This window comes from Tachypleus tridentatus, chromosome 9 (genome assembly GCF_004210375.1).
Source record: "Tachypleus tridentatus isolate NWPU-2018 chromosome 9, ASM421037v1, whole genome shotgun sequence".
Classification (NCBI taxonomy): domain Eukaryota; kingdom Metazoa; phylum Arthropoda; class Merostomata; order Xiphosura; family Limulidae; genus Tachypleus; species Tachypleus tridentatus.
Window position 1 is genome coordinate 4,053,561 of NC_134833.1, and position 10,709 is coordinate 4,064,269.

The window sequence follows — 10,709 nt, forward strand, 5'->3', positions numbered from 1 at the left end:
CAATCAAATGCTTGAGTTCTTTATGATTGTATTAATGATTCTATGCACAATGTTACTCTCAGGAGATCCAGATAGTCTTATGAACATGACATTTGTAGAAATCTGATTCTCAACTAGAATGATGTACAACAAGCTTTGCTGGAGAAATGTATTCAGAGAAAATTTGTACTACTATATTAGTAGATGACATTCAAAATGTGAAAGAGAGATTGAAGATTGGAGAACAAACTTTTAAAACAGCTAGACTGTACTTTCGTTGATTAAAGTCTGATTTTCAGCTATAATCTGTAGTACAATCTATTCAACATTAATGTAAGCAAGCTGCACTGAAAGTGGTAGAGTACCATTAATTAAGGTGATGAGAATTATCTATCTGATGTCAAGGTCAAATCTTCCTTTATCTACCCTGAAAAATAAAAAAACAAAAATGCGAACAAATAGCCAAGAACACAAAATACTACGCCTTCCCTCTAGTCTTACACTGCTAAATTAGGGACGGCTAGCACAGATAGCCCTCGAGTAGCTTTGTGCGAAATTCCAAAACCAAACCAAACTATTGTATATAAAAGGGAAAATCAAACATAAATAGTCTCTATGAAGCGTAAAACGATTTCTACAACAAATATCTGGTAATTCAACTATAAAACGAGTTTGCGTAAAAAATCCGAACCTTTATACATATTTATAATTGTTATCAATCACAAATTGGATCATCAATATCCAGAGGAGCCTGTGCTTCGTGTCCAGTAAAACAAATTGTATGCACATAATATGACTACCTGTCCTCCTTGATAATATCCTACTACAAAATACTGAATTAAAGCGTTGCCTCACCCATGTTCATTATTTTTCGATTTAAATATTTAGAACTTCAAAATATTTTCTATTAAATATGTATTAATAAACATATATGGTATTTTCATACCACAATCCTTTCACTGTTTATCTTAGGCTTGCCTTTCATAAATCGTAAATCTCAGTCGGACTGGATTCTAAAATCGCAAAATGTACAACATATGAACGTACCATACATACTTGCTGCCTCACCAAAAATCACGCCATATAAAAACGGTAGCATATATACATTTCCTACTTAACTTCAAAAAGCATTGAAAGCATGTTCTTGGAAGGAAGTTTGAAATATTGAAATATTACTAATTATATACACAGCAACTGAAAAGTAATTTACACCAAATATAGTTAACAGAGCAGTTAATAAATTTAGTAAGGGTTCAATGTTAGTTTAAAATGCTATCTTAAAACATCTTTAAGAAAAAACTTAAAAAATTAAATTCTGGGATTAACGGGTCAATTATTTAATGTTTTAAAGAAATAACAGAACTTTTATCCTCATCTTAATTATACTAATATGATTGAATAAATGTTGGGAAGTACTCAACTTAACCTCACAATTTTAAACATCCGAGAATCGTTTGAACTAAGAAAATTTGGAAAGAAGAATTAAACCGAAATGAAGATTCATCAGATCATATATGGCATAACACAGAGATTGGCTAGTGACTTATGTAAATAACACGCAAGTGCAATACCACAGGAAATGTAAGTAGTGTAAACATTTATAGGAAATATAACTAGTTCCTGAAAACGAGGTACAAAACGTGAAAACTTGAATTAGACTTTTTAAAATAAAAATGTAGACAACTTTAAAAACTTATTTTAACTAAGTACAAAAAACGTTGCGTTTTATTTATTTATTAGATATTAAATATTACACATACTGAAACAAATTTACAACATGATCCAATATAACAATAATGCTTTAAACTGCTGAATATACGATGGAACCACACAGCATTTCAGCCCTTTGAACACAAAAGTACAATTGAAACACTATGATACTTTTATAATAAGGTAATAAAAGAAAATCATTATAGATTTAATGTAAAAGGAGAAACTTCGTGTTTACATAAAATCCTAAACAAGAAAAACTACAGAAAAAAAATTTCATAACAACATAGGTTTTTTTTAAAATACGTAATTAATATGTGGTAAATTAGCCCTTTAACTATCGAAACTAACAACTTATCTCAAGTATATACGAGAAAAAGTATTAATTACACAATAAAGTAGACAATAAGAAATTAATACTGAGCTTACAGAACATATTTATAATAAAAACCTCTGGCATATATATTTGAAAATGGTCAACAAATCGTTTGGGTGGTAGTGGACTTTCATCCTTTTAAAGACATTTATGAGCAACACTGGGCCAGTTTATGTTGTGTGGCAGATGACTCCACCCCAGCCTAGTAAACGTCTTGGTATTCTGCTCACAGCTAATTCTTCCTCATTCAGTGTGACATCCCAGGCAATGGTTCATCTGACTACTTGGTGATGAAAGTGGTGTGTCCAATTCATTATTGCCTTAATATCAAACTCCACTGTGATAGTAGTTAGGAATTCTAACAGCAGCTCTGGAGTCTTTCTAATCGATTAACAATGGATGTTTAAGCTGTTGGTGAAGACATGGTGGTAAATGGAGTTCAGTCTCAGACAAAGTCCATGATCGTGGATTTTAGATCTTCATTTGTTTGTTTACTAATCTAATTGTCTTTGCCAATTCAGAAGCCTTCTCTAAAATAGATGAAAGTTTATTATGGTTTTTCAATCCAGAAACTTGTATATCAACGTTTATTCTTGAGGTCATTGTCATACCAGAAGTGGATTAATATCTTATTTTTGTGATGATACTTCGTTAGAAACCCCTCTGGCACACAAGCAACAACTTCTGAGATTTTGTTACATCAGGGGACCCATCCTTTTCAGGCTTTGTTAAAAAGGTATTTATGAGGTATTCAGAGACATCAATATCCTTAACTAAACTAAACTAACGTGGCAGGGGTTCAGTTTAGAGAGAGAGAAATCCGAAGAGTTCTCTCTCCAACTGGGGTGTTCAGGAACTTTGTAGTTCCTCTTCGTCCCCTTTCGTGGATTGTTATTAGGATTAAGTGGTGGGTTTTTTTTATTATTATTTTAATAAATTAATTATCGTTATTATTCTTGACTTTTTGGGTGGGGAATGTCTCACTAAATGGTCTTTTGGGTGGAGGCAAAGGTAGCAGTGGAAAGAAGGAAAGGTCGGGACCTGTCTCGAAAAGAAAAAGTTGGGTAGATGTGAACATGAATGTAATTCATTCAAGTTCAGATCAAATCAAACGGCCCGATTCTGGGTCTGGCAAAAAGGTTGCCTGGGCTGGGATCTAGAAATCCAATGCCTGAAGATTTTGATGTGGGGGGAAACGGGAGTACCCCGAGAAAACCCACTTTCACACGACAGGCGCCGAAAGTTTTGCCTGTCGTGTGCCCTGTACCTGAAAAAAAAGGAATTCATGTTAATAACATAGTTTTTATGTATTTAGACTCTTTGTTGAGTGGATTGTGATTCTTGAAATATGTTGTATGGTGATATGTATTTTGTTGGTGCACTTGATAATTTGTGTAGTGATGCCGTTAGTTTGTTTCTGTTTTCTGCTTTTCGATAATATTTCATAGAAAGTTCTGTTATTCTATCTCTTATAGTTGGTAAATTACTAATTTGGTGTAGATAATTTGTTGGTGTAAAAGATGGTAAACTGAATGCGGATTTTAATATTTTGTTTTGTTGCACTTGGATTTTTTGGAGTGTGTTGTTTGACATGTTGTATGTTACTTGACATCCGTACTCTATTAGTGGACGGATGTAAGCCTTGTATATTTGTATAATGGTGTTCGGTGCGCATTTTGATTGTTTACCAGTTATAGTCTTTAGATATGAAATCCTTTTTCTTATTGATGAGTGTATATTGTTTATGTGTTTTTCCATGTTAGTTTTGTGTCGAAAGTGACGCCAAGGAATGTGATGTTTTTGCTCATGTTAATGGTTGTGTTTCCAAGTGATAGATTTATTTTTCTAGATTTTTCTTTGCTTCTTTAGTTTTCTATAGAAGGTGATTGCTTGTGTTTTGTCGGATTTAACACGACCCTCCACTTGTTGCTCCATGTTGAGACGTTGTTTAGTGATTCTTGTACGCGAGACATGGCCATTACTGGGTTTCTGGAGGTGCTCCAGATTGCGATGTCATCTGCGTATTGTGAATTGTGTGTGTATGTTAGATTTGGAAAAGGTATGTCACTGACGAAAATTATGTAAAGAAGTGGAGAGAGGACTGATCCTTGGGGCACTCCTGCCGTTATATTAAATAATTTGAATATGGTTTTATTGACTTTTACTTGTGCTGTTCTATTGGTTAAAAAATTTGAAATCCATTTGACTATCGTAGGATTTATTTGTAGGTGGTTTAGTTTGTATATGATGGCATTGTGCCAAACGCTGTCGAATGCTTTTTTGACATCTAGGAATACCCCGATGGTTACTTGATTGTTGTTGTAAGCTTTGTATATTGATTCGGTGAGTCGTGTGAGGTGATCTGTTGTTTGTCTATTTTTTCTGGAGGCATTTTGAGATTCTGGAAGGATGTTGTTTGATTCGCAAAATGGAGGAGACGGTTGGAGATAATTCTCTCCATCAGTTTGCCAAGGCAGCTTAACAGACTGATGGGGCGGAAATTATCTGGATTTGTTCTGTTAGTTTGTTTCTTGGGGATCGTTGTTATGATGGCTTTTTTCCACGTGTCAGGGTAATACCCTGTCGCTAATGAAATGTTCATGATGTTTGTGAGGTGTTGTAGTAAGAGAGTGGAACTTTTTTGAGAATAATATTTGGTATTTGGTCATGTCCGGGGAAGTGTTCTTCAAGTTTTGATATTAATCTTTAGTTCGGTTATGGTTATTTTTCTATTGATTGAATTTGAGTATGCTTCTAGTGTCTCTCCGGGAAATCCTGGTGAGAATGAAGCTTGGTTCGCATTTATGTAGTTGTTGACATGGTGTTGGTGTTGTGTGTCGAAATCTACTGAGTTTAAATCGCTAAAAGCGGATTTGTAATAGTCAGCTAATAAGTCAGCTTTCTCTTCGTCCGTCCTTGCGATTTTATTGTTGTGTGTGATGTGTTGTAACATGTGATTTGTGTTTTGTCTGACGCAATACTCTTGAATTTTTTCCAGAATTCTTTTGGATTTTTCTTGGTTTTTCTAAGTTCTTGCAGAAGTTATGCCAATTGTTTTCTCTGACTTTTTAATTTCTTGTTTAATTTTTGTATTTGTTCTATTGATTTCTGTTTTAATGTGTGGATCACGTGTGATGTAGTGTATTCGTCGTAATTGTCTGCGTTTGATTATTAGTGCGTGAATTTCTGGTGTTAGAGTCCATTGAATAAGTGATTGTTTTCTTTTTGATTTAGGAATTGTGTTTCTTGTGGCTTTCTTTATGGCTTCTGTAATTTGATCAACATATTTGTCTAGTTCTGTTTTGTTGTTTACATGTTCGATTGGGTGGGGTAGGTATGAGTGCAGAGAGGCATTAAAAGTGAGCCAGTCTGTTTCAGTGTAGGTGTATGCGGAAGGAGTCACGTACGCCACAGCCGGGTGGCGCGGATGAATCATACATGACACGGGGAAGTGGTCACTGGTGATTTCATCATGCACTTTAAAGTTAGATATTCTATTAACCATGTCCTTGGGTGCGATGATGAAATCGAGTACATCATATGAGCCGTTAGCGGCTGAGAAGTGTGTAGGTGTATTGTCATTAATTAAGTGCATTTTATTGCTAGAAATAAAATTTTTATGCAGGATCCTCTGCGTGTGTCTCTGTTACCCCTTAATTCTGTGTGCGGTGAATTAAAGTCTCCAATAATAATTGGTTTGGGTTTTCGATTAACACATTTTTGAAGGAAGTTAATGTCGATATTTTTGGTTGGTGAGCAATATATGGCTAGAATCGAAATAGTTAGCCGGTTGTTAAAGTGTATATTACAAAAAATGGTCTCATTAATGTCAGATTTAAATGAATCTTCTATCGAGATTAGATGCGATATTTTTGTACTAAAGTAAGTTATCATACCTCTGTTGTTTTCTGAGTGAGGTATGTTGTGTGAGATGAATCCGGGGGATTGTGGTGTTTTGTTTCTCTGTGCAAAGTGTTTCTGAAATGATGATTATGTTGGCGTTTATATGTTTGTTTATGTTGTATATTTCTATCCTTTTGTCTTTAAGATTTCCTTGGCAGTTGATGTGTAAGATTTTAATGTGTTGTTTTATTCCCTCGCGTGAATTTTGAGTGAAAGATGGTGTGGTTTCAGGTGAGGGAGGTTAAAATAATGACTTGCAAGGCTGCAAACAGCCTTGAGTGACTCGTGCCTCGATTCGAATGAGGGGAGATCACTCAATTCTATCAGCATTGCTAGCAAGTTTGTGGTGAAATCTGTTGGGTTAAATGCTTGTGTTGTTTTTGGGCGTGTTACGTCCGCGTAAGTACGTGTTGGTTGAGGTTGAGCGTGTTTGATTTGCGAGTCGGTTGGAGTTGGTAGTAAAGGTTGTTTGGTGTTGTTTTGGTAGCCGTGGGTTTGATTATTGTTGTTCGTGGTTTTGAAAAGGAATCTGTTACGTATTTGGGTGTATTTGGGGCAGCCTTTGTAACTGGCTGCGTGGGGTTCTGACAGTTGGCGCATCTAACTTGGTTACGCTCGTTAGGACACTGAGCGACCTCGTGAGATCCGCCACATCTGACACATCTATCCTTGGCCATACAATTAGTTTTTGTGTGTCCGAACCGTTGACATTTGTAGCATTGGATTATTGGTTTTTGGTGTGTCTTTTCCGGTTCGGTCGTGTGTCTTTTGAAAAATAAAAAGCAACCGTTTTTTAATAATTTGTCCTGATCGTCTTTTTTGTTGACGGTTACCTTGATCAGTGGCGTTTTTTGTTTCGTTCTGAATGAGATGATTCTGTTCGATGATGCAATGTCAAAGCCTTGAGTTGTTAATTCTTCAGTGATTTCATGATCTTCAATGTCGAAATCGACACCTCTGATTATGACTGTTAGTTTTGGTGTGTTTGTTTTTGGTGTTGTGATAGTGGCTTGAACACCGAAGGCATCCTTGGGCCAGTGGGCCAAAATATGAGCAAACTCTTGAGGTTCGGTACATTTAATCATGATTCTTCCATTAGGAAGACGTTTGATGTCTTTAAACTGAATGCCCGGGTAATAGGACCTCAGTTGATTGACAATCTGTGGAATGCGTGTTGTTTTGTTTACTCCTTCGATGAACAGAGTTGGGATTCTGTAGTTAGGAGAATTGTGTGTTTGTGTGACAGTGATGGTGTTCTCAGAATTAGTGGCGATGGTGGTGTTGTTTGTATTCAAGTAATTATCGTTAGAGCAAGTGGCTTTGTCTTCGTTAACATGGGTTATGTTATTAATACTTTGATTTTTTAGAACTATTATTAGCGTCGTTAAGGTTAGGGTTAGTAGAATAGTCAGAAACTATACTTACCATGTCCTTTTTCTTCTTCTTCTTCAGCCTCCTCTTGTTTGATGTCTCGTTTGTTTCATGGGATTCTGGTCTTCGTGATTCTTCAGCTCCTGAGTTTTCACTTTCGGAACTCTCAGTTGAACTACTCAGTGATTCAGAGGCTGGTCCTTCAATAGCTCTATTCAGCATATCCATGATCTCGTCGTTGGAAAGGGCTTTTCCGTTGGATCTTGTCACTATCTTCTTTCTCTTCATATTGTTTTACTAGTCCTGATAAGGACTAAGGGGTAACCTTTTTTTAGTAAAACTTTATGCACTTCACAGGATAATTTAGTCTTCAATGCACTTGTCTCGCAGCTCTTGACTTACACGTCTGCTCTGCTTGACGGCGACCTTGAAACTCAATATCCTTCAGGTAGTTCAAAGTTTTTAAAAAACATAGGTTCGGGAAATTGTATTCAAAAAATAAATCGAATAATGGCCTCAAAGAAAGAAGTAGTAAATACCAGTAAACAAATAAAAAGGATATTTATTCATCAAGATGTGTTCTGCAGATTTACCACCTGGCCAATTTCTAATTCTTTTGTGACTATACTAGTTGCTTGGATAAAACGTAAAGCATTTTAAAAGGTCTCAGTGAGACAAGGATGGCAAAAACATATTATACTGCACTTTCAAGGCAGACAACGAGCTCAAGTTTGGTATCTTCAAGTCCATGGATCATCCTCATTACCAACTATTCTAAATTATACATGAAGACGAAAGGCGAAAGAGTTTAGAAACGTCATCCGCTACACTTGTGTTTCTACAATAGGCAACTACCGTCCATTTAGCTTAGTTTCATTAGGAATACTCTCTGCCTAAACAATCTCTTAAAAAGTGTACATTATGCTTTTTCTAAATGTTGACGACTCCACAAGTTTCCATATTCACTTTGATTTCTGCAGTGACGATACCTTGATGTTAGTTTTATTGTTTTGACAGCTACATGTACAAGCAAGGGAAAACAAGTTGTTAATATTTTATTTTACAGTAGCTCTAAATAATATGTAGGACTAATTTTGAAATTATTCCTAAATTTTCATATTTATTCAGATATATCATGTGTTAACTTTGTTCAGTGTTTATGTTGTACCCTGTAACCACGGAATCTAGCCTTTCTGAATAGGCTTCACACCATATAAGCAAAATAACTGTATTCGTGAGACAAAATTTTATCTTAAATTCTCTAACTACGGAAATATTATTATCTTTATTGATTTCTTCCCTCGAATATAAATGTTTCGACTAAAATGAATTTCTAAATATTTACAACATGTCAGTGTGCACATGTGTTTATGCTTGTAATACGTAAACATTGAATTTAGTCAATAGATATATTTGCCATAACGCACCATTAATCTCTCAATACTGTTGTCAATGGGAAAGTAAATATGAATTTAGGTTTTATCTACAGGAATACTGAATATACGTCAAGTGAGATTATCGTTTCTTCGCACAGACCTCTGATTAGGACTCATTTAGAGTATTGCATTAAGTTTCGGGCATCTTTACTATAAGAAGGAGATTCAATTGTTGGAGATGGTTCAGAGAAAAGCTATTAGAATAATTTCTGGAATAGAGGAGCTGTCATATGAGGTAGTGTAAGATCCTTGAAATTATTTTCTATTGAGAGAAGATATGAATGATGTTGTATAAATTACAAATAAAATAAATAGGTTTTACACATAGTATTTTTTTAGTATTCAATGATACAAATGGGAGGATTATGACATATATATTTAAGATCTGGAAAAGTAGCGGTCATGTAAATTGTGCAGCTTTGTTTTTCGAACAAGTTGATTACCCATTGGAATCAATTGCTTTCAGAAATGATAGAAGCAATAGGATTATCAGAATTCAGTTAAGGGCTTAAGCTTGATAAAATGAACAGGACAATCACAATAGGCGAAGTGGGCCTTTGTTATTCTTTAAATTATTCATAAATAAATATAATCAAAACTACTAAGATGAAACAAAGGAAACAATTTACATACCCCAGCTTTTCTGGAGGAAAAATACTGTCTTTCTACACTTCTTTCTTGAGTTTGAAAATCCCAATTAAAACAAGTGTTAATCATATAAAACTTGAACGATATTTTACCTTGATTTCTCTATATATATTATTCTGCTCTTCTTTTTATGTGAATGCAACCAAACTTCCCAACGCATGCTTACTCCTTTGCTCGCTCAACCTTTGTTTCATTTAGTTTGATCTTTGTTTGTGGGTTTGCTCTTTATATATCTCCTACAGAGCATAGTTATGGATATTCTCATATAATATTAGAGCTGCATAGAAAATCAAAAAATTATTGTTTTGAATTAAGCACAAAGCTACACAATGGGCTGTCTGTGCTCTGCTCACCACGGGAATCAAAACCCGGTTTTTAGCGTTTTAAGTCCGAAGTCATACCGCTGAGCTACTGGGAGGCTAGCAAATCAAAGCCCACATTCTTGTAGAAGTTACATACATGATGCTTCCAATCCTACATATATCCATGCACTCTTTTAGTAGTTAATTAATACGTCTAATATTAAGATATCTTATCAAAAGATCACACTCAATAGCTCAGAAAGTAACGGTCACAACACCCTTTTATATACATTGCTCTGACTGAAGCTTACACAGCTTTCCTAATTATCAAGAATTGTTCCTCACTCTCAGCAATTATTAGTGAAAGGCCATGTTGCCACTGACGTTTTTAACTGCTAATGTTTGAGACAAGATGAATAATAATAACTTTTGCACAGTTAACGGTGGCAACGAATTATCCAGAGTTAAACGTTTTCATTCATTGTTAGCCGATCATCATCTTAATTTCTCAGGTGTGATATTTTCAAGTAAAATTGATTTCCCGCTAAGTATCTGATAGGCAAACCCACAAATAACAGCAGATTCGGTTAAGAAATAAGGGATGTATTCAGTAATTGATAACTTAACTGACTTTCAACTTGCGTGATAAGTAAACAATATTGGACACATCTGAAGGAAAATAAATATAATTTTTAATTATATACAGCAAAAAGAAAAGAAAAGATGTGTTTGTTCCTGTAGATAAGTGGGCAGTCGAATTCTACTACTTCAGTGAATAGCTTGTCGGTTTTCCGTCCCTCGAGAGGAATATCTGCCGAACTAATCACGATGAAAATCAAGTACAACTAGCCTAAAAAAGTATGCTTGAATCCAACAAGTAAACTTGTTTTCTTTGTGTAGTTGCCAACCGTGGACTCCGCAGAATTTTTTTACAAAGAGGAAGGGGGAAAAGTTTTCCAGAGAGGACAAAACAATGTGAAATTG

The 10,709-nt window shown here is 35.1% G+C and overlaps 1 long non-coding RNA gene across 1 annotated transcript; it reads right to left on the minus strand.

The window, feature by feature from the left end:
• LOC143227017 (uncharacterized) lies at positions 1–7,719 on the minus strand. Its single transcript, XR_013014828.1, has 2 exons — positions 7,394–7,719; positions 1–2,595 (listed from the first exon to the last, which is right to left on the minus strand). It is a non-coding gene; the product is annotated as an uncharacterized LOC143227017 (long non-coding RNA).
• Between the last annotated feature and the right edge of the window lie 2,990 nt (positions 7,720–10,709).